The sequence below is a fragment of the Panthera pardus genome, unplaced genomic scaffold (assembly GCF_024362965.1).
Source record: "Panthera pardus isolate Hobbes unplaced genomic scaffold, ASM2436296v1 HiC_scaffold_1, whole genome shotgun sequence".
Taxonomy (NCBI): domain Eukaryota; kingdom Metazoa; phylum Chordata; class Mammalia; order Carnivora; family Felidae; genus Panthera; species Panthera pardus.
The window spans coordinates 5,803,057-5,828,668 of record NW_026526654.1 but is presented as its reverse complement, the minus strand read 5'-3'; the positions used below and the strand labels follow the sequence as shown (position 1 = coordinate 5,828,668).

Below are 25,612 nucleotides of genomic sequence, written 5' to 3'. Positions count from 1 at the left end.
CAGGATACAACATTATTCCACTATATTGCTGTTCATCATTGTGTCGACCTTACAAATAAAACAGTTATTTTGCCAGCGAAAATGGCTCTATTAAGGAATAGCAGACAAATGCAATTTGGGAAAAGCAGGCTACAGTAAAAACCATATGCTAGGACAAAAAAAAAAGTATTTTATGGAAAGGACAGAGAAAGTTGGAAGAGATTGTTTTATTTTTTTTATTTTTTTTAACGTTTATTTTATTTTTGAGACAGAGAGAGACAGAGCATGAACGGGGGAGGGGCAGAGAGAGAGGGAGACACAGAATCAGAAGCAGGCTCCAGGCTCTGAGCCATCAGCCCAGAGCCCGACGCGGGGCTCGAACTCACGGAAAGTGAGATCCTGACCTGAGCTGAAGTCGGACGCTTAACCGACTGAGCCACCCAGGCGCCCCGGAAGAGATTGTTTTAAACAAAAGTTCATTGGAGAAAGACAAAAGTTCATTGTGATGATGGTTTCTCACTGGGTGAGTTGCTGGGGGAGTTGATTTCCTGTAGGAAATGCAATATGCATCCTTTCCTGTTTGGGGCCTGTTATTGATTATGCGTTACTATTGAAAATTATTCTATTGGGGGGTATATAAGTAACAATTTTTTCTGTGATTGACATCAAGTGGTATGGCATGAAAACTCTCCCTTCTGGCCTCCTAACCATTATAGTGATGTTTCCTTTTATTAATTTTCAAAATTGCCACCTGAGAGTTAAACCATAAATTCAGTCTGCAACAGGCTGAACCAGTTATTTGTAAATTCACATCAGAGAGACTATCTTCTGGTCCAATGAGGATCTTTCGAAATTCTTGACCATGACCAATTTTAAGAAATAGATTTCACATTGTGATCCAATACATACACATGCACAATTAAAATAACTTTTACAAGATAATACTTAAACCTTACAACATGCAATCTGGTATTCTCTATTCTATTTCCTCTTCCATTTGTGCTGTTATTTTTGTTATTGTTTTCCTATACTGAAGGACAGAAAGCATAACAATTAAGATCACAAAATCTAGGCCCAGCCCAGCCGGGTTCAACACTCAGATCTCAAGTTGTGGGATACAAAATCAACATACAAAAATTAATTACTATTGTATACACTAAGGATAAACGTATGAAAAAAATTTAAAACTGCCATTTATAACGGCATCAAAAACAATAAAATACTTAAGAATAAATTTAACAAAGGCAGTGAAGGATCTGTACAATAAAAACTGTAATACTTTGCTGAAAGAAATTGAAGATGACATAGACAAATGGAAACCACCCTGTGCTCATTGATCGGAAGAATTAATATTGTTAAAATGTCCATACCACCCAATACCATCTATAGATTCAATGCAATTCCCATCAAAATATCAATAGCATTTATCACAGAAATAGAAAAAATAAATTTTAAATTTTCATGAACCTCAGAAGACCTGGAATCGGCAATGCAATACTGAGGAAAAAAGAACAAAGCTGAAGTTATCAGAAATTATCACACTTTTTAATACTACAAAGCTAAAGTAATAAAAATAGTATGGTAATGGCACAAAACAGACACATAGACCAATGGAACAGAGTAGAGAGCCCAGAACTAAACCCCGGCTTATATGGTCAACTAATATTCAACAAGAGAGCCAAAAACTCCCAATGGGAAAAAGACCATCTCTTCAACAAATGATATTAGGAAAAATGGACAAACACATGCAGAGCAATAAAACTGGACCCCTATCTTATGCTACTCACAAAAATCAACTTGAAATCGTTCAAAGATTTAAAAATAATACCTGAGACTATAAAACTCCTAGAAGAAAATATAGAGAAGAACCTCCTTGATGTTGGTCTTGGCAATGATCTTTTGTATATGACACTAAAATCAACAAGTAGGAGTATGTCAAACTTAGAAGCTTTTGCAAAGCAAAAAATAAATAAATAAACAACAAACATGAAAAAAAAATTACAGAATGGAAAAAAAAAATTTTTGCAAACCATATATCAGATGAGGAGTTAATAACCAAAATATATAAAGAACTCATATAACTCAAAATTAGAAAAAAAAATCTAATTTTAAAATATGCAAAAAAACAAACCTAAATAGATATTTTCTGAAAGAAGACATCCAAATGGCCAACAGGTACATCAAAAGATGCACAACATCACCATCCATCATGGAAATGCAAATCAAAACCACAATGAAATGTCAACTAACATTTGTTAGAATGGCTATCATCAAGAAGACAAGAAATAGCAAGTGCTGGCAAAGATATGAAGAAAAGAGAACTCATGCAATGTTGGTGGAAATGTAAATTCATTCAACCACTATGAAAAGCAATACAGACTTTCTTTGAAAAATTAAAAATTCACCTACCATATAATCCAGCAATTCTGAGTATATATCCAAAGGAAATAAAAATGGGATATTGAAGAAATATATGTATTACCATGTTTATTGTAGCATTATTCACAATAGCCAAGATATGGAAATAACCTAAGTGTCCAAAAACAAATTAATGGATAAAGGAGTTGTGTGTGTGTGTGTGTGTGTGTGTGTGTGTGTATGTTCAAATAGTATTTGAAATATTACTTAGCTGTGAGAAGGAAGGATAGGTATCCTACCATTTACAAAACATAGATAGACCTGGAGAGTGTTATGCTATATGAAATAAGTCAGAAAGAGAAAGACAAGTACTGTATGATATCATTTATATGTGCAATTTTAAAAAGCCAAACTTGTAAAAATAGAGAATAAAATGGTGGTTACCAGGGGAGGTAATTGATACTACCTATTACAGAATAGATATTGCTTATGGGTACAAACCTACAACAAGTAGTAAATAAATTCTAGAGTTATAATCCACAATAAAGTAAATGTAGACAGCAATATTGTATTATGATCATCAAACTTGCTAAGAGACTGGTCTCAATTATTCTAACTACTAAAAGGAAAGGATAATTATGTAATGTGTTGGAATGCTAATTATCACTACAATGGCAATCATATTACAACATATAAATGTATTAAATTAACATATTGTACACCTTAAATTTACACAGGGCTATATGTTAATGTATTTCAATTAAAATAAATATTCCAGTTCTGCCAGATATTAGCTTTGTGACTTATGGGCTTTGTACTGCAGTTTCTTCTCTTCTAGAAAGAGACTAATAACTGGGAATAATAACAGCACCTACTCATAGGGTAGATGTGGAGATTAAATGAGGAAATACATATAGAACACTTAGATTGAGCTCAACAGTAAAGGGTGTGTACATGTTTGTATAATAATAATAATTACTATTTTTCAAAGATAGTCAAGATGCACTATATTGATTCATGACCCAGTAACAAGTCAAACCCAGCAATTAAGAAACCTAAACTACACTATAACCTGGACTAAGTCTTTCAGACCATGAGAGCCTGCCCAGCCAGGCAACACCCAAATTAAGGAGTGCCTACAGCCCATATCAGCAAGCTCCCAAAGCAAGCAGCTAGCACAGCAAAAGCCCATCAGACATAATGGCACCAGGCTGTCTGCATCCTCACATCACAGCACTCTCCCACTTTCCCGATTCACTCCTCACCAGGACACCTTAGTAACTGCTACAGCTTCGTGCTTGCCCACAAGGAATCTGCTCTGGAATGGAGAATCTGCATCAATAAAAAATAAGTTGCTCTTGTGAGAACATAAAAGGGGATACATTGATGGCAAGATTTCCTTCTGCCAACTAGGGCCAGAGATGGAGAATTAAGGGACTATTGCCAGGGGGAGAAGAAGGCTGCTGAAATGCTCTCACTTTCTTCCCAGGATGACAGGTCCTTCAACACAATGGGAAAGGGTGGGGGCCAAAGAGAGCCATCCCATAAAAATTCACTCCCTGACCAAACTCTAGTCAGGCTACTCTGAGCCCTCTTCTTGGCTAGATCTCAGCCCTGGCCTATAAAGACTTGAACAAAATACCAACATGATCTCTAAAAGTTCAGGTCTGTAATCCCTAGGATTAACCTATCCCCCTTAAAATTGCCTGCCTGAGAAACTTTAAAGCTGCCAAAAGAAATGATTATTCCAATCCACACTTGAATAAGGGCCCTTGTCTCCCAGCCTCTGTGGGAGAATCCTAACTTCCATAAGCCTAAATTAGTAAACCCAGATGGGCTTAACATGGACCCATGACCTTTTCCTTATTTTTGTAATTTTTCACTTCCCTGACTCTGTTCAAGCCCCTCATTTCCCCTCACTATTCCTTCATTCTTTCTTTAAAATGCCCAGTCATCTCTGTTCAAATCAAAGTTGAGTTCAGTTAACACTGGACTCTTTTCCCTATTGCAATAGAATATTACTGATTGAAATCTGTCTTTACCATTTTGAGTAATGTCCAGCTTTTCTTAATTTTGAAATTCCTACATCTTGGGAATCAAATTCAAGGCCCTCACTAACTGTAACAAAATACTGAGGAAGGTTCTAGGGTGTTTAATTCTGCTAACAGGTCAGGTCTTTATACCATATTGATCAGGCCCTTGGATACACAGGACTGACCAAGGGCAATGCCAAGAGAACACAATGGGGGAAGAACATTGTGCCGTAAACAAATAAACTATGAGAACAGTGTGTATTTTAAAGTCTTACTGATGTGTCTAGTGGAAATTATCTAAAGAAAAGGACCACAAGACCATAACTAGCAGGAGGCCATTTCTGCTTTAAAAGTTCTAGTAACATTATAGCACCATGGGGAAGAGTAAAAATAGTGAGGCTCCTGAGACCTGAGGGAGGCAAGCTCTAAGAAAAAGTAAACAATTGTCAATCCCTTGCATTACAGCAGTTAGAAGTGATGCTTATGTCTCCATGCTGTCAAGCTTTGTGTAAAGCTGTGGGTGACTTCTCAGTGCACTAAAGGGATTAACTGTTTCATGAGAAGCTGATACATCAGGCTTTGATTCTAATTCAATCCCTAGAGGTGTTTTGTTAATTTTATAGTTGGTGTTTATACAGTTGGGGAAGTATAATTTGGTAAACCTATGTGCAGATATTTAGAGGTGTTGATTGTTTCCTATGTTAAAGAAGCTAATTATCTGATACATAAGATTAGTGACATGGGCATTAAATAGCATGTGTTGGGCCCCAGACATTACAGAATTCTCTCCAATGATGAACTCTAGGGGGTATGAAGTATGATATGCAACTTTACTTTTTCCTTCTGGGGAAGAGAAAGAATCTAGGAAGAAGAGAACTTCCAGAGTTCTGAGGGAAAGGGAGGCTTATCTGTGCCTAGTCCCATGCCAGGCAATGGCCAATGGCAGAGGAGAGAGCCCCAGAATGTGGATCATCCCTCCCTGGGATGAGACAGGGAGGTGGAGCACTGTTTTATTATTTCTCTAGGCAGAACAAGTAGGGAGAGATTCACGGGTCCTGGGTGCTGCCCATCCTCTGCACCCCTCACTCTAATCACCACATGTAAATTTCTCAAACATGAGTTCTTCCAAAGAACAGCAACCAAGGTGAAAAGACCTAGCAGTGACATGAGGGTGGAGAATATGGTAGAGAGATATGGGCAGCACTGGGTGGAGGGCAGCAAAGGCCCCAGCCAGGCTGACTTCTGGTCCTAGCTGCAGTGATCCCAGACTAAAAATGCCTCTTCATCTCTCTATACCTGTATTTCTTTAATGAGTGGAAGTGAGGGGTGCCTGCTGCCCACCTCCACCCCTTCATCTGTCCTCCATCTCCTACACTGAGGTCTGGTATGAGGAACCCCTGGATATTCTCCACCATGTTGTTAACCCTGGACTCAAGGCCTGACTAGATCACCCTCCAGTAATTTATGAGCACTCAGGAAAATGTTAGAAGGGCATTTCTCTCTACACTCAGACTCTGACTCACTATGTGGCTTGGTCTCATTCTCTCTGGACTTCAGACTCTATATAAAATGAGGTCATTGTCCCAATTATCCTAACAGAGACACCATATGTTCATCAAGTTGTCTTGTGGACTGTAGAGAGCCATGCCTCTTCCAATTCCTGCTATGGGTTGGGGGAAGGCACGTGGACAGGTTCTAAAATTTTACTCTTCATTTAGCACTCACTTAGAGAGCCCCAAGGATAAGGCTGCATAGGCTCTCATCTTAAGGGCCTGACAGTTTAACAAAAGATTCAGAGACATGAAAACAAATCATCATACAATATGTAGAAGTCCAGTTCCTTTTAGTTCTCCTAAAACTCTCAACACCTTCTGGTGTTATGTTGACTAAAACCCCTGGCTTCAACCTTCCAAATTGTCATCCCTAAGGGGCAATGGTCTATCTTCAGGAAGAGACCTCTTCATCCCCTGTGTGGATGGGGTCATCTTTACCCAGGTACTAGTTCTAATTCTAACAGATCGTTTTGGAGATTCATCACCCCAAACCACCATATCTTTAAGCTCATCATCTACAGCCTGTTTCTTCATAGATCCATTTTGTGGTCTTCTCCTGTTCTGAAACAAGCTCTTTTTCCTAAAAACCACATTTCCCAGGATCTTTTTCCCACTGGTTTCCAACTAGGTTTGGCCAGTAGAAGGCTCCAGTGGGATATTAGAAGTTGGACGAAGGGAAATCCAGATTAATTCCTTCTCTGTCTTTACTGAAGCTGATGTCTTCAGCTGTGGCTACATCTCATTATAGGAAACCCGAAATATCATGTCCTTCTTCCACACATAGTCCAAAATACTACTGGAAACATTATGAAAAATACACAGATTTCCTCAGATCCACAAAGTTGTGAAGCCAACCCCTCTAAAGAAGAGGAGCCTCCAGAACCCATACCTATGGGGGGGTGAGCTAAGATTCAACATTAATATTTCTGACTCCAAACCACCCCACAGACCACAGCTGCACTCTTTCTTTACCACAGGTCCCACTCCTGCACACTTTGGGCAGACCTGGCTTGGGTCCCCGGAATATACTACAGTGATCCTGACACACACATTGTCCACCTTTGGTGAAGGTATCAGGCCATTCCGGAGATCTTAGAAAGCACATCAGGTTCCCCTCAACTCCTCCTTCTCTTCCCATTTTCATATGGGTGTGATCTGCTTACAGTGAAGGCTAAGAGCAGGCAGAGAAGCAGGCTAACCATCAGTAGCATTTCCCTGTACATTTATAATGGAGTTGCTGTGTGAAAATCAGGACCCCAGCAAATGAAAGGAATTCCAGAGAATTCTTGGCAACAAGCCTGCAACAAGGTTATGTATGGAACCCTGGTTGAAATGCTTCTTCCACAGTGGGAGGCATGGCCAGAGGCAAGGAGGATGGGGATAGGGTTGCTCTCAGCTGAATTTTAACATGTATAACCTAGAAAAAAATTAATATTATGCAAACATACACATCCAGCCCAGAAAATCAGACTTCTCCTAGGGCAGCCCCTCTCAAACATGGTGTTTTGATCAGATTTCTAATAAGCTGTGAGGTTTTCCAAAGCAAGCTTTAATAAATAATAACTGAAGAACCAAAGATAAAGAACCCCCCACTGAAGAGGATTCAAGGTTGTCTCCATCCCAAACCTCTCTCTCCTGAGTGCCATTTCTGTATCTCTGTCTCCACCAGGGGATATTGATGGGGAAGTGAAACTCAATACCATTCCAGCTAAACTTAACCCCTCCCCTACTTTATTTCTCAAACCTTCTTATACTCCTATTCCCCCTCCCATTATTGGTAATGGTACCAAAATCCAGCCAGTCAACCATGCCAGAAACCAGGAACTCACCTTAAATTGTTCCCTCTCCTACTAATCCTTCCTGCATCTTAATTGGGGCATACACAGCCCTAAGCTAGGTCACTAGCTAGGTCCACGGTTTTAATTTCTGTTGATGTTGATCTCTTTATGAGAGAAAAAGATCAAAGAGGTTCCTTTCCAGAGTCAAAGAGGGCCAGTGAATATCTATCCTTCTCTTCTAGGCTTCCATACTCATTCTGTGACAGGTTCATGCATTCTTTCTGCCTCCCTCTTGGCCCCACATTTCTGGCATGAGCCCAGACTTAGTTGAGCAGCAACAACCCCAATGCTAGTTAGTTACTCCCCTCGAGTCACCATCACAGAAGAGTGGGTACCCATGTAACCTGCCAGGTAAGTTAGGGTGAGGAAAGCAGTGTCCACAGTGAATATCTGCTAACCAGGTGAGATGATTTCATGCACCCATCAATGAAAGAAGGCTAAGCCATAAGAGATGTCCTTGTGGAATCAAACAGCCTCTCTCTGGAGGCTCCAGCTTGAGTTTCCCATAGCCAGCACCCAAATAAGGTCCTCTGCCCTGGCTGCACTTACATGGGATCCCATACCAGGGAAGCTTTTCACCCTATCTCTTCCACCAAAACTGTTTCTGGGAACAATTTGAGAGCAGTTTGAGATCTAAATTCACACAACTCTGAATTGGAGCCACTGAGTTCCTGGTTCCAATGTATTGTACATATTCAACGTGAGGTTTTATCTGTCACTGTGGACTTCCAGCTCGGGGGTTTCCAGGATGATAGGGCTTGCCTTTCTTGCCTCCAGAAGAGACTGATCCAGGCCAGCACATAGAAGTACTCTGTGAGGTGGACACATCATAGACGCATCAGTCAGCCCAAGCCTTGAAAGACAGAGAGTCCCCATTCTTGGCCTCACTCCCTGACCATGCCTGAGACACACTCCTTCTCCCTTCCAGGCAGCAGCACCCAGCAGCACTGTGCAGGGAGAACCTTTCCCTTTGTAGATGGCTTGTTCAGAGCAAAGAGACACCACATGTCTACCAAAGTGCTTGTCAACTATAGACAGCCAGAGATATGGAAGCAGAAGGAACAGTGTAGCAAACATCCTGGATGGTGATGATAGGAAAGGACTGCCATTGTTGAGTGGATGGAAAAGCTTCCTGAAATGATAAATGCACAAACATCAGTGCTCATGTTACTTGAATCTGCCAATGTGCCTGTTTCTAATGCTTTCTCATTTGACTCTCAGAACTACAATGTCCATGCTTCATGGACAGCAGCATAGGGAGGAGGCTGAGTGAGGAGCACTCATTGTGTTACCCAGTGCTGACATTTAATATCTTTTCTGAACTTTTGTTTCCTTGTCTGAAAATAGAAGAATATTAGCATCTGCCCAAAAGTAGCATCTTACTTTCCTCTGTGTCTAGTAGCCTGTGGAAAAACAAGAGCCTAGCCTAATAATTCATAACTCACTCAGGCCCAAAGCCTGCTACTAACACATACTGTGCAATACTCCATTACTATATGGAAATGCAACTTATGAATAAATTCACCCACCTACAAACTTTTTCAATAGATCAATGCCATGAAATTTTATATAATGGACCACCAATAGAAAGGTCATTTATAGTAAGAGTGTTTCAATGTGGAAATGTTTGAGCACAACTAGAGTAGAAGATATAACAAAGACGTCAGATGACTGGATTTAAGAGAATGGATTTGGGAAAGATATTATATTTTGACATTTTAATATAAGAGAAAAATATTCATAGTTGTAAATATAAATAGAGTGATAAGGAATTCCAGAGCAACAGTCTGACTGGGGCATGTGTGTGTGGTGTTTTGGACTCTCAAATTGCCATGAATGCTATTACTATGGATGATGGAATTTTCCAAAGTGAATTGCTCTCAGTAAAGTTCTAAGCAAAAAGTTTAGGCCTCTTTACATGATAATTGCATGCTTGGAAAATGCAGTACAAAAACTATGTCCCCAAATGCTTTGTATTTATATATAAAAGTGAGTTGTATACTAGGTAACAGTAACTATAAGTTTCTGACTAACATGATTGTCCTCCTGGATATTCTAGAGTCACAAGAAATCTGGGTCAAAACTTTATTAGACTGTCCCCAAATGTGCAATATGTCCAGCATCCCTATTGCCCATTAAATGTCATGTATTATAGGGGCGCCTGGGTAGCTCAGTCAGTTGAGTGACCAACTTCGGCTCAGGTCATGATTTCACAGTTTGTGAGTTCGAGCCCCATGTCAGGCTCTGTGCAGACAGCTCAGAGCCTGGAGCCTGCTTCTGATTCTGTGTCTCCCTCTCTCTCTGCCCCCACCCCCCACTCATGCTCTGTCTCAGAAATAAATATACATTAAAAAAATTTTTTTAAATAAATAAAAATAAATGTCATGTATTACCACCACCACAAATAATAATTGTAACAATTCAAAACACCTCTATAAATCTTCAAAACACTCCTTAGGAGATAGTACCTTCCTATTTAGAATCACTGACCTACCACTAAGAGCTTTGTTAATGAAAAGATAAATACTGTTTGAAATAACAAGAAAGCAGCTATCAGCCCTGATTGGTGGGTAAGAAGAGCATCAATATCACAGATCCTCAAAAGGAATGTGAATAATTACATAAGCATTTTTTTTTCCTGAGTATAGCAGTCACTTGAATTAAGTTATGCTACAGTAACAAACAACCCCTAACTCTCAGTAGCCTAACACTACAAATGTTAATTTCTCCCTCATGTTTCATGTCTGGAATGCATTGATAGAAGTACTCTGCTCATCTTTACAATGCAGCAATCCAGTCTGACAGAGGTTTCATCTTAATATTACACAGCCGTCTAATAAAAAAAAAAAAAGAAATGAAGAAAAGAAAAGAAAAAAAGAAAAAGGGGGGCGCCTGGATGGCTCAGTCGGTTGAGCATTGGACTGTGGCTCAGGTCATGATCTCATGGGTTCGTAAGTTCGGCCTGCATGGGGCTCTGTGCTGACAGCTCAGAGCCTGGAGCCTGCTTCTGATTCTGTGTCTCCCTCTCTCAATCTCTCTGCCCCTCCTCCACACACACTCTGTCTTTCTCTGCCTCTCAAAAAATAAAAGAAAACTAAAAACAAAACAAAACAAAACAAAACAAAAAACATTACACAGCCCCGTCCCTGGTGCGATTCCGTCCTGCGCGGCTGTTCTGTGGAACAGTAGTCGTTTCTCTCTGTCCGCCTTATCTCCCACCTAAGTGCATGCCACCACCTCGTGGAAGATTTGATGGACATGAACATGAGCCCCCTGAGGCCCCAGAACTATCTTTTCGGTTGTGAACTAAAGGCTGACAAAGATTATCACTTTAAAGTGGCTAATGATGAAAACAAGTACCAGTTATCTTTAAGAACGGTCAGTTTAGGGGCTGGTGCAAAGGATGAATTGCACATTGTTGAAGCAGAGGCAATGAATTATGAAGGCAGTCCAATTAAAGTCACATGGCAACTTTGAAAATGTACAGCCAATGGTTTTCCTTAGGGGCTTTGAAATAACACCACCTGTGGTCTTACGGTTGAAATGCGGCTCAGGGCCTGTGTACATTAGTGGACAGCACTTAGTAGCTGTGGAGGAAGATGGGTGCAGAGTCAGGAGATGAAGAGGAAGAGGATGTGAAACTCCTTAGTATATCTGGAAAGCATTCTGCCCATGGAAGTGGTAGCAAGATTCCACAGAAAAAAAGTAAAACTTGCTGCTGATGAAGATGATGATGGAGATGAGGATGACCACGATGATGATGAAGATGGTGACAATGATGATTTTGATTATGAGGAAGCTGAAGAAAAGTCTCCAGTAAAGAAATCTATATGAGATACTCTAGCCAAAAATGCACAAAAATCTAACCAGAATGGAAAAGACTCAAAACCATCAACACCAAGATCAAAAGATCAAGAATCTTTCAAAAAACAGGAAAAGACTCCCAAAACACTGAAAGGACCTAGCTCTGTAGAAGACACTAAAGCAAAAATGCAAGCAAGTATAGAAAAAGGTGGTTCTCTTCCCAAAGTGGAAGCCAAGTTCATCAATTATGTGAAGAATTGCTTCCGAATGACTGACCAAGAGGCTATTCAAGATCTCAGGCAGTGGAGGAAGTCTCTTTAAGAAAATAGTTTAAACAGTTTGTTAAAATTTTCCATCTTATTTCGTTTCTGTAACAGTTGATATCTGGCTGTCCTTTTTATAATGCAGAATGAGAACTTTCCCTACCGTGTCTGATAAATGTTGTCCAGGTTCCATTGCCAAGAATGTGTTGTCCAAAATATGTTTAGTTTTTAAAGATGGAGCTCCACCCTTTGCTTGGTTTTAAGTATGTATGGAATGCTATGATAGGACATAGTAGTAGTGGTGGTCAGACAAATGGAAATGGTGGGGAGACAAAAATATACATGTGAAATAAACTCAGTATTTTAATTAAAAAAAATTGCACAGCTGTCATAAGAAGTGGGTATGAGAACCTTTGGTTTCTAAAGCTTTTACCTTCATGCGACAAATGTCACTTTTGACGAAGGCAATCATCATGGTCAGAGTGGGGAAGGGCAATCCAACATATACCCTGTTCAGGAGGGCCAGAAACAGAGATATTAAATAGTGGCTCCACAGACTACAATACCGGGCTTTGGGAATCAGAAGAACTTGAATTTAAACTCCATCTTGACTTGCTAACTGTGCAATATGTGACATTACTTGGCGCTTCCAAACCTCAGTTTCTTTATCATTAATAGTAATAATAATAGTCCCACCTGTGACTTGTTGATCATTTACTTTGTGCCAGACATGGTACAAAATGTTTCACATTTCACTGGATTGACAGAAGAGCTTCAAGGCAGATGGTATTATGAGAGAAATAGTATCTTTCTTGTGGTAATGTTATGAGAACAGAATGAGGTAAGCATATATAAATTGTAGTTGGTGATCTAGAAACTGCATTTGGGTCCAGCTCTGTGAAATGTACTGTAGGGAGTATGGAAGAAGCAGAGTAGTAGGGGGCTCAAAAAAAGAAGTGGGAGACATAGATGTAACATTGAAAAAGGTTATAGATGATTGGGAAGACGAAACATGAATGTGTGAACCAGAAAACTATGAGACACACTCCCTGCAATGGGAAAGTAGAATTCCTCTAAAGCATCATTAACAGGCTTTGAGGAAGCAGAGAATAAAGAAGAGGAAACACCAACCAGGGGGAAAGTAAGCCAAGATATAACTAGAAACAGGTAAAACTTCTGGAGTCATGTGCTGGTGAGGGCATGGAGAAAAGTTACCATGAGTATTTCACTTTGTTCTCTGAAATCTATGAATATACCACTAGTCATTTCCCTGATGGATCTGAGATCTCCACATAGGTAATCAGCTCCAGCTGACACCGACATCAGCACTTGTCTGATCCAATCTCCTTTTTTTTTTTTTTTTTTTCAGATGAGGAACCTGAGGCTCAGAGAAAATGCAACTTGGCTAAAGTTGAATGAGGGCTTATCTGTGTCTCCTAAGTCCCTCTAATGACTATTGCTCCCTCCACCAACTTCCCTCAACATCAGGAGAACAACAGAGAACTAACTCTACCTGCTGCTGCCCCATCTCCCAGTTCTTAGAGGAATAGCCAAGGACTTGCTCCTGAATCAAAGCAAGGTCTTGGAAAAGGTATTAATATTTCCAGAGATTTACTGACACTCCATTGGGGTAGATTATACTTCCCTGTCTCACTGACAGTAGGCTTGGTCATATGACTTTCTTTGAATTATGAAATGTGAGCAGAAATATGTGTTCTACTTTTCACCAGAAGCTAGTGTGTGGTTAGTATGTGATTATCCTCTCTCTCCCTCTCTCTTTCTGTCTCCATTTTTTTATTGTGATACAATACATGTAATGTAAAAATTTATTACCTTTACCATTTTTAATTATACAATTCAGTGGTGCTAATCTCTATGCTCTCTTTTCCCTCCACCATGACAACCAGCAATTGTTCAGATAGCATCTTCTCCATCATCCTGTGTCCCAGGTTAATATGAATTGGAAAATATACACTGCTGACTCAGATAATATGAGCAAGAAATAAATATTTAACATTGTAGCTTCTGGCACCTTGGGGTCACTTGTTATATAAGTATATGACTTCTCCTGGATGATACTCAAAACAATACATGGCTATCATCTTCAACTTGCTGTCCACACTGCTGGCTATACACCATGAAGCTTCCATGCAATAGCACCTGACTCGAATGGAAATAGAAGAAAGTGTTTTTACCTTCTAAAACCTCATACCTAAACATCATAGAAGCCATTTATGAAAAACCCACAGCTAACATCATCCTCAATGGGGAAAAACTGAAAGCTTTTCCCCTGAGATCAGGAACACGACAGGGATGTCCATTCTCACCACTGTTGTTTAACATAGGGTTGGAAGTAATAGTGTCAGCAATCAGACAACTAAATGAAATAAAAGGCATCAAAATTGGCAAAGATGAAATCAAACTTTCACTTTTCACAGACGACATAATACTCTACATGGAAAACCCAAGAGACTCCACCAAAAGACTGCTAGAACTGATACATGAATTCAGCAAAGTCGGAGGATACAAAATTAATGTACAGAAATCAGTTGCATTTTTATACAACAATAATGAAGCAACAGAATGAGAAATAAAGATTATAAATAAAGAAAGAAATAAAAGAAAATAAAAGAAATAAAGAAATAAAGAAAATAAAAGAAAATAAAAGAAATAAAGAAATAAAGAAATAAAATTGTGATCCCATTCACAATTACACCAAGAACCATAAAATACCTAGGAATGAACTTAACCAAAGATGTAAAAGATCTGTATGCTGAAAACTATAGAAAGCTTTATGAAGGAAATAGAGGATACAAAGAAAAGGTGGGGGGGAAACACTCCATGCTTATTGAATGGAAGAATAAATATTGCTAAAATGTCAATACTACCCAAAGCAATTTACACATTCAGTGCACCAGCATTCTTCTCAAAGCTAGAATAAACAATCCTAAAATTTGTATGGAACAACAAAAGACCCCAAATAGCCAAAGTAATATTGAAGAAGACCAAAGTGGGAGGCAACACAATCCCAGACTTTAGCCTCTACTACAAAGCTGTAATCATCAAGACAGCATGGTATTGGCACAAAAACAGACACATAGACCAATGGAATAGAATAGAGACTCCAGAATTGGACCCACAAAAGTATGGCCAACTAATCTTTGACAAAGCAGGAAAGAATATCCAATGGAAAAAAGACAGTCTCTTTAACAAATGGTGCTGGGAGAACTGGACAGCAACATGCAGAAGAATGAAACTAGACCACTTTCTTACACCCTTCACAAAAATAAACTCAAAATGGATAAAGGACCTGAATGTGAGACAGGAAACCATCAAAACCCTAGAGGAGAAAGCAGGAAAAGACCTCTCTGACCTCAGCCACAGCAATTTCTTACTTGATACATCTCCAAAGGCAAGGGAATTAAAAGCAAAAATGAACTATTGGGACCTCATGAAGATAAAAAGCTTCTGCACTGCAAAGGAAACAATAAAACTAAAAGGCAACCAACAGAATGGGAAAACATATTTACGAATGACATATCAGACAAAGGGCTAGTATCCAAAATCTCTAAACGACTCACCAATCTCCACATCCAAACAACAAATAATCCAGTGAAGAAATGGGCAGAAAACATGGATAGACACTTCTCCAAAGGAGACATCCAGATGGCCAGCAGGAACATGAAAAGATACTCAACGTCACTCCTCATCAGGGAAATACAAATCAAAACTACACTGAGATATCACCTCACACCAGTCAGAGTGGCTAAAATGAACAAATCAGGAGACTATAGATGCTGGAGAGGATGTGGAAGAATGGGAACCCTCTTGCACTGTTGGTGGGAATGCAAACTGGTGCAGCCACTCTGGAAAACAGTGTGGGGGTTCCTCAAAAAATTAAAAATAGATCTACCCTATGACCCAGCAATAGCACTGGTAGGATTTTCCCCAAGGGATGCAGGAGTGCTGATGCATAGGGGCACTTGTACCCCAATGTTTATAGCAGCACTTTCAACAATAGCCAAATTATGGGAAGAGCCTAAATGTCCATCAACTGACAAAGAAGTTGTGGTTTATATACACAATGGAATACTACTTGGCAATGAGAAAGAATGAAATCTGGCCATTTGTAGCAACGTGGATGGAAGTAGAAGGTATTACACTAAGTGAAATAAGTCAGTCAGAGAAACACAGATACCATATGTTTTTGCTCATATGTGGATCTTGAGAAATGTAACTGAAGACCATGGAGGAGGGGAAGGGGGGGAAAAAGTTACATAGAGGGAGGGAAGCAAACCATAAGAGATTCTTAAGGACTGTGAACAAACTAAGGGTAGATGGGGGTGGGGAGAGGGGAAAGTGGGTGATGGAGAGGGAGAAGGGCACTTGTTGGGATGAGCACTGGGTGTTGTATGGAAACGAATTTGACAATAAATTATATTTAAAAAATTTAAGGTGCAGACTAGGAACAAAAATATTTGAAGAGGAAGGGCAATGTGTATAACTGAACATGTGCTTCCATTGGCATGGGGCATGTTCAAATGGCCTGATCATCCAGGTTGTTGAGGAAGGATTTTCTTCAGAACTGAGTCTTTAAAACAGGATGTCATAGCCAATTTTACCAGTCTAAAGAGAAATGTAGAGAGAAGAGAATTATGGCAAAAGAGAAGGAAGTTTCTTAATCAGTGACTATCATTTCAGGCAAGGAATTTTATTGCTATCTACCTTTGATAACATGTGGGTATGCAGAGACCAAAGAGATGTGATGGTGTCAAGTTGTCCAACCCCAGCCTGGGACCACCTGCCACTTGAACAATATCTGGTAGCCTGTCACGCAAGAGAACTGGTTCTTCGAGTGACCAAGCCCTCTGCCCCAGATGGTGTTTGCACTTCTTTCAAGGTCATACCTGTGTCATGCAAAGGTGGAGGAGGAAATAAAGGCTCCATAAACACATTCAATCCCTCTTTATGGCCCCCACTTATATACATGCCAGATGTTCAACTCATAAAAATCCCATTCTTCCTGGACATATAAAATGATTTGGGTCAAAGTTTGAGGAGGCAGACAAGGGTCTGGAGGTGATAGAGTTTGGTTGAGCACAGGTTTTGGCCATGGTGGAGCCCACCCTGGAGAAAGACAACCAATTGTGCAGCTCCCACTCAATTTCTGGCCCTTGGTGCACCCACCAATATTTATTATGCCCCTCATAAGAACCTGGACATAAGGGAAGTATAAAATCTTACCTGGACTCTGGAACTGGAGTGCCTAGGCTTAGAGAACCTAGAACAGTGCCAGCATGACTAAGTCTGAATAAAGTTTAGCTACAGCTGCTGATATAATGTTCTCATTCTATCACTTAGAATAGAGTTCATGGTTCAGAAGCTCAGATATGCAGTGGTTTTTGAACGTGGAGCCTGGAAGGTAAATGAGATTCAGGTAAGTTCATAGGCATTTGGCCTCTGAAATCCCCACTCCCTTAGGCCTGGAGGGAAAGTGAAGAAGCAGTTATCACATGTGGAGAAACCACCAGACGAAAAATGAGGATCCCAACTCTGTGTCCCAGCTTTTTGGTTTAGTTCAAGAAGTAGAGATGGAATTCATCAAAGTCCACAGTTTGGGGCACCATGAGGAAGGTGTCATCCTGAGGCCCACCATTGTTCATCTGAGAAGTGGACAAGTCAGAGTAAGGATCAGGTCCTGATGTGCAAGCCATTGTGAATAATCTTGTGATGTTCACAGCAATCCTACCAGGAAACCTGGGGAGGCCAAGGTTACAGTGTAGGTCTGGGCTAGGGCCTAGGCCCAGCATTGGGATGCTTTCCTGAGACCATTGCTCAGTAGGAGTTGAGACTCTAGATCAGCTGCCATGGGAGCATGAAAGGAGATTACTAAAAGAGAGAAAATGTCACCCTAAGTACTTCTCACTACCAACTTCAAGGCATTTTTCCCCACTCACTCATTTGCATGACCAAAAAGTGCTTTCTACCCCCACATGAACAAGTAAGGGGCAGAACATATAAGGGTGTTGGGATGTGAAATGTGACTTGAAAAAGAGTTAGGGGGGAAAGCCAAACCATAAGAGACTCTTAAAAGCTGAGAATAAACTGAGGGTTGATGGGGGGTGGGAGGGCGCAGAGGATGGGTGATGGGCATTGAGGAGGCACCTGGTGGGATGAGCACTGGGTGTTGTATGGAAACCAATTTGACAATAAATTTAATATTAAAAAAATAATAATTAAAAACAAAAAAGAGTTAGGATGGAGATGTGGAAGTTTTCCAGATAACAGAATAAGCCTAGAAGTCAAAAACAAAAGTTCTATGTGAGTGCTATGAGTGAACCAGTTTGGACAGAGTGGTGGGTGTGTGAAGGTGTGCAGCAGGGATGTATCTTGGGTTCAAATTATGAAGGTAACTGTCTTAGTTTCCTAGGGCTGCCATAACAAAATGCCACCCACTGGGTGATTTAAACAATAAAAATGGATTTCCCACTCTCTGTGCCCCAGTCTCCCTACCTAGGTCTCTCTAACTTTGTCCTTTCAAGTGTGTATCCAAGTGGCCAGCACTTCTCTCCTCAGGACACTCTTTACTGTATGAAAGTACTCCATCTGAGAGTGTAAACTGGTACAACCACTGTGAAAATCAGTATGCGGAGGGGCCTCAAGAAATTAAAATTAAATTTACCATTGATCCAGCAATTGGACTTCTGGGTATATATCTGAATGAAACAAAATCACTATCCTGAATATATATGCACCCCTAAGCTCATTGCAGTATTATTCACAATAGCTAAGATATGGAAACAACATAAGTGTCTATCAACAGATGAATGGATGAAGGAAGTATAATATATATAATATATATATATATTATTACATTATTATTATTATAATTGTGTATATATTATAATATATATATAATATATAATATATAATATATATAATATAAATATATATAATATATAATATACATATATAATATATATAATATATATAATATACATATATAATATATAATATATAATATATATTATATATATTATATATAATATACAATATATAATATACATAATATATAATATATATAATATATTATATACATATATAATATATATAATATATTATATATATTAAATTATATATTATATAATATATATAATATAATATTATATTATATATATTATATATTATATATTATATTATATATATTATTATATATTATAATAATATATATAATATATATTATATAATATATAATAATATATATTATAATATAATAATAATATATAATATAATATATATAATATAATATAATATAATATATATAATATATATAATAATAATATAATATATATAATATATTATAATATATTATATATATATTATTATAATATATTATTATATATCATATATATATTATATGATATATATAATATATATGATATATGATATATATATCATATATATTATATATATATATAATTATATAATAGAATACTATCCTGAAATAAAAAAGAAGGACATCCTGACATCCTGACATTTAAGACAACGTGGATGGACATTAGGGGAATTATGCTAAGTGAAATAAGTCAGACACAGAAAGACAAATAATGTATAATCTCACTTATATGTGGAATCTGTGAAAACGAACTATTAGAAACAGAGAACAGATTGGTACTTACCAGAGGCAGTGGGTAGAGGGCAAGGAAAATGGGTGAGGACAGTCAAAAGAGACAAACTTCCTATTACAAGATAAATAAGTTCTGGGGATATAATGCATAGCATGGTGACTATAGTTTAAAATACTGTATCATATTTGAAAGTTGACAAAGGTATAGATCTTAAAAGTTCTCATCAAAAACAATTTTGTAACTATGTGATGTGATGATGTTAATTAAATTTATTGTGGTAATCATTTCACAGTATATACATATATCAAATTATTATGTTACACATTTTATGTTAATTCTACTGGAATTTACAATAAAATATTTTAAAATTATTATGTTATATGCCTTAAACTTATACAATGTGTTAATTATATCTCAGTGAAACTGGAAAAATTAAAGTGCTCCATCCATACCTCAGAGGTATGTGCTGTTGGTCTTTTCATTAGTTAATTCATGTTCTTGAATTTGTAGTATCTCCTTATTCCTTGGATCAAAGACCTCCAGTAGCCAGAAAGATATAAAATCATAATAATAGTAGTCAAGACTTACCATGTGTGTGAAGTAATTTAATCTTCATAGCAACCCTATGATATAGAGATAACTATCGTGATCAGGTTGTACTTTAAAGATAAAGAAACTGAAACATAAAGAGTTGAAATAACATACCCAAGTTCAAAAGGCTTAGCAGAAGGGATAAGGACTTGAACTCTTGTACCCATCCATAGACACACCTCCCTAAAGTACCTTCCTACAGCTTATAGGAGCAGTTGTTGCCTCAGGAAAGCTACACCTGGAACATCCCAGCTCAGAAACCAACCACAGGATGTAGAAGCCCCTGGAAGGCATGTAACTTCCACTTTTTGTTTATATACTTCTACATTCTGAGTATTTTACAGCAGACAATTATTCTTTGCAATAATTGTTATCCATCAAGATGGAACTTAAAATGGGGGGCGCCTGGGTGGCGCAGTCGGTTAAGCGTCCGACTTCAGCCAGGTCACGATCTCACGGTCCGTGAGTTCGAGCCCCGCGTCAGGCTCTGGGCTGATGGCTCGGAGCCTGGAGCCTGTTTCCGATTCTGTGTCTCCCTCTCTCTCTGCCCCTCCCCCGTTCATGCTCTGTCTCTCTCTGTCCCAAAAATAAAATGGAAGGCAGAGCATGAAAAAAATTTGTAAAGAAAAAGACAAACTTAGCATCAAGATCACAAAACTAAACTAAGAAGTCTGAGAACAGTAACATTAATCATTGCCATGACATGTATTATTAACTTTAAATTCAATAAAGAGTAAATCAACTTAAAATGATCAGTGTTAAGGGGCGCCTGAGTGGCCCAGTCAGTTAAGCGTCCTACTTCGGCTCAGGTCATGATCTCCTGGTTCGTAGGTTCGAGCCCCGTGTTGGGCTCTGTGCTGACAGCTCAGAGCCTGGAGCCTACTTCAGATTCTGTGTCTCCCTCTCTCTGCCCCTCCCCCACTCATGCTCTGTTTCTGGGTCTCTAAAAATTAATGAATGTTAAAAAAAATTAAAAAAATAATCAGTGTTCAATTTTAGAACCAGAGATCGGCCTGAGGAAGGAGGAGATGTAACAGGTTGCTTGGGTGTGGGACAAATGGGTGTCTGGAAAATTCCAACTAGGAGAAGCAAGTAGGGGTGGGCAAACTGTCCTCTAGGTTACTGTGGCCAGAGGTTTGGCTGAACTGGGAAGTTCATGGTGTGTACCTTTAGAGTAAAAAGCAGAACAAGAAAAATATCAAAACTATAAATAACACTGATGAATATGTTCTTGTCAAGTACATTATTTGTGGATGTTGTCCTGAACAAACATTCATACCTTGACAGACACAAATAAATTAAGAGAAATCAATGGTCGACTAAGTGTCTTGATTAATATTCTCTTGGCTGCAAGTTACAGAGGGCAGTTTAAGCAAGGGTAAGGCAAAAGAGGGAATGTGTGATATGCTCTGGGAATCTCTGTCAATTCCAAGACCCGAATGGCAGCAGGACCTCCCACTGGGTAGGGTGTGGAGAGGATCAATAAAGGGTATTCACACTGGGTGGGCCCCATAGGGTTGAAGAATATCCAGGTGCAAAGGTTTGTGTTAGTTGTCAAACCTGGAAAGCAGGTTTGGTCGTATTCTCTGTACAACCTTCATTCCCTCTTATTTTAGTATTCTAAGATTAGATTGTTGGTGCTGGGTGTATGAGGGATCCAGATAGTTCCAAGACATGTCCCTGGCACCCCAGATGTAAGTAGAAGATTTTAGGAATTGTCAGGGGTCATGGCTATAGGTATCAGTCTTCATTGAAATCATCTGGGTAACATTTTTTTTTACATGTTTACATCTTTTAAAATTTTTTTTAAGGTTTATTTATTTTTGAGAGAGAGAGAGAGACAGACAGACAGAGCATTAGCTGCGGAGGGGCAGGGAGAGAGGGAGACACAGAATCTGAAGCAGGCTTCAGGCTCCGAGCTGTCAGCACAGAGCTCGATGCGGGGCTCTAACACATGAACCGCCAGATCGTGACCTGAGCTGAAGTTGGACACTTAACCAACTGAGCCACCCAGGTGCCTCTTACATCTTTTTTTACTAAGCTATTGTTAACGAACAGTGTTATATTAGTTCCAGGTGCACAAATAATGATTGAACAATTCTATATATTACAAAATGCTCATCATGATAAGAGTACTTTTTAATCCCCATCACCTATTTAGCCCATCCCTCCACTCATCTCCCCTCTAGTAACCATCCATTTTTTTCTCAATAATTAAGACTCTATATCTTGGTTTGCCTCTCTCTTTGTCTCTTTTACCCCCACCCCCGTTCATTTGTTTTATTTCTTAAATTCCACATATAAGTGAAATCATATGATATTTGTCTTTCTCTGAATTATTTCACTTGGCATAATACTCTCTGGTTCCATCCATGTTGCAAATGACAAGATTTCATTGTTTTTTTATGGCTAAACAATATTCCATTGTATGTATATATATACATATATATACATATATATATACACACGCACATATATAAATATATACATATACAAATATATCCCATTTCTTTATCCATTCATCTATCAATGGGCATAGGGATTGCTTCCATAATTTGGCTATTGTAAATAATCCTGATATAAACATAGAGGTGCATGTATTCATGCAGGTGCATGCAGTGTTTTTGAATTCTTTGGGTTAAATACCCAATAGTGTAATTACTGTATCATAAGGAAGTTCTATTTTTAACATTTTGAGAAACTGCCATACTGTTTATCACAATGGATGCAACAGTTTGCGTTCCCCCAATAGTGCAAGAGGGTTCCTTTTTCTCCCTGTCTTTGCCAGCACCTGCTGTTTCTTGTGCTGTTGATTTTACCCATTCTGACAGGTGTGAGGTGTTATCTCATTGTAGTTTTGATTTGTATTTCCCTGATGATATTTGATATTGAGTATTTTTTTGTGTGCATGTGGCCATCTGTATATCTTCTTCAGAGTAATGTCTGTTCATGTCTCCTGCCCATTTTTTAATTGGACTATTTGTTTTGGGGGTTTTGAGTTCTATCGGTACTTTATACATTTTGGATACTAACCCTTTATCATTTGCAAATATCTTCTCCCATTCCACAGATTGCCTTTTAGTTTTGTTGATGTTTTTCTTCACTGTGCAGAAAGAAGCCTTTTATTTTGATGTAGTCCCAATAGTTTATTTTTGCTTTTTTTAAATTTTTTTACACTCATTTATTTTTTGATAGAGACAGAGCACAAGTGGGGGAGGGGCAGAGAGAGAAGGAGACACAGAATCCGAAGCAGGCTCCAGGCTCTGAGCTGTCAGCACAGAGCTGGACGCAGGACTTGAACTCACCAGCCATGAGATCATGACCTGAGCCGAAGTTGGACGCTTAACTGACTGAGACACCCAGGCGTCCCTATTTTTGCTTTTATTTCCCTTGTCTCAGGAGACATATCTAGAAAAATACTGTTATGCCCAATGTCAAAAAAATTGCTCCCTGTGTTCTCTTCTAGAATTTTTATAATTTCTGGTCTCACATTTGGGTTCTTGTTCCTCTTGAGTTTATTTTGTGTATGATATAAGAAAGTGGTCCAGTCTCCTTCTTTTGCAAGTAGCTGTCCAGTTTTCCCAAAACCACACCATTTGTTGAAGAGACTTTTTCCCATTGGATAAGGTTTTCCTGCTTTGTCAAATATTAATCGACCATACAATTGTGGATTTCTCAGTTTTCTGTTCTGTTCCATTGATCCATTTATCTATTTTGTGCTAATAGTATATACTGTTTTAATTACTACAGTTTTGTAATATAACTTGAAGTCTGGAATTGTATTACCATTTTGTTTTTCTTTTTCAAGATTGATTTGGCTATTCAGGATCTTTTGTGTTTCCACATAAATTTTAGGATTGTTTGTTCTAGTTAAGTGAAAAAAATGCTATTGATATTTTGATAGGGATATCATTCAATGTGTAGATTTCTTTAGGTAGTATAGACATTTTAACAATATTTGTTCTTCCAACCAATGAACATGGAAGGTCTTTTGAATTTTTTGTGTCATCTTCAGTTTCTTTCATCAATGTTTTATAGTTGTCAGAAAAGAGGTTTGTTTTTTTTTTTTTTTTTTTTTTTTTTACCACTTTGGTTAAGTTTATTCCTAGGTATTTTATTATTTTTGGTTTAACAGTAAATGGGATTGTTTTCATAATTTGTCTTTCTGCTTCTTCATTATTAGTGTATAGAAATGCAACAGACTCTGTACATTGATTTTGTATCCTGTAACTTTACTGAATTCATTTATCAGTTCCAGTAGTTTTTTTCAGGGAGCATTTAGGATTTTCTATATGTACTATTTTGTCATCTACAAATAGTAAAAGTTTTACTTCCTCCTTGCTGATTTGTATGCCTTTTATTTCTTTTTGTTGTCTGATTGCTGTGGCTAAGACTTCCTGTACTATTTTGCATAGAAGTGGTGAGAGTGGACGTATTTGTTTTGTACCTGACCTTAAGGGAAAACTTTTTTTTCCCCCATTAAGGATGATGTTCACTGTTTGTTTGTTTGTTTGTTTTTTCATATAAGACATTTATCATATTGAGGTATGTTCCCTCTACCCCTTCTTTGTTGATGTTTTCTATCATGAATAGATGTTATATCTTGTCAAATGATTTTCCTGCAGACATTGAAGTGATCATAGGGTTTTTATCCTTTCTCTTATTGATGTGATTTATCACATTGATTGATTTCTAAATATTGAACCAGTCTTGCACACCAGTAATAAATCCCATCTGATCATGGTAAGTGATATTTTAAATGTGTTGTTTGTATTTTGTTGAAAACTTTTGCATTTATGTTCATCAGGGATATTGGTCTGTAGTTCTCTTTCTTAGTAGTGTCTTCACTCGGTTTTGGTATCAGGATAATGCTAGTCTCATAGAATGAATTTGGAAGCCTTCTTTCCTTTTCTAATTTTTGGATAGTTTGAGAAGAATAAGTATTAACTCTTCTTTTTGTTGTTGTTGTTGTTGTTTATACTTATATTTTATTTATTATTTATTTATTTATTTATTTATTTATTTTAAATATGAAATTTATTGTCAAATTGGTTTCCATACAACACCCAGTGCACATCCCAACAGGTACCCTCCTCAATACCCAGCACTCACCCTCCCCTCCTTCCCACTCCCCCCAACAACCCTCAGTTTGTTCTCAGTTTTTAGGAGTGTTTTATATTTTGGCTCCTTCCTTCTCTAACCTTTTTTTTTTATTCCCCTCCCCATGAGCTTCTGTTAAGTTTCTCAGGATCCACATAAGAGTGAAAACTCTTCTTTAATGTTTGGTAGAATTTGGTCAAGAAGCCACCTGGTCCTGGACTTTTGTTTGTTGGGAGGGTTTTGATTACTGATTCCATTTCTTTGTTGGCTATCAGTCTATTCAAATTGTCTATTTCTTGCTGTTTCTGTTTTTGTATTTTAAATATTTCTAGGAATTTATTCATTTCTTCTAGGTTGTCCAATTTGTTGGATATAGTTTTCATAACATTCTCTTATAATTGTTTGTTGTTCTGAGATGTTGGTTGTTATTTCTCCTCTCTCATTTGTAATTTTCTTTATTTGAGT

General features: G+C 38.2%; 1 pseudogene; it reads left to right on the top strand.

The window, feature by feature from the left end:
- The first annotated feature begins 10,917 nt into the window (after positions 1 to 10,917).
- Positions 10,918 to 12,205, top strand: LOC109257134 (nucleophosmin-like; annotated as a pseudogene).
- The last annotated feature ends 13,407 nt before the right edge of the window (positions 12,206 to 25,612 follow it).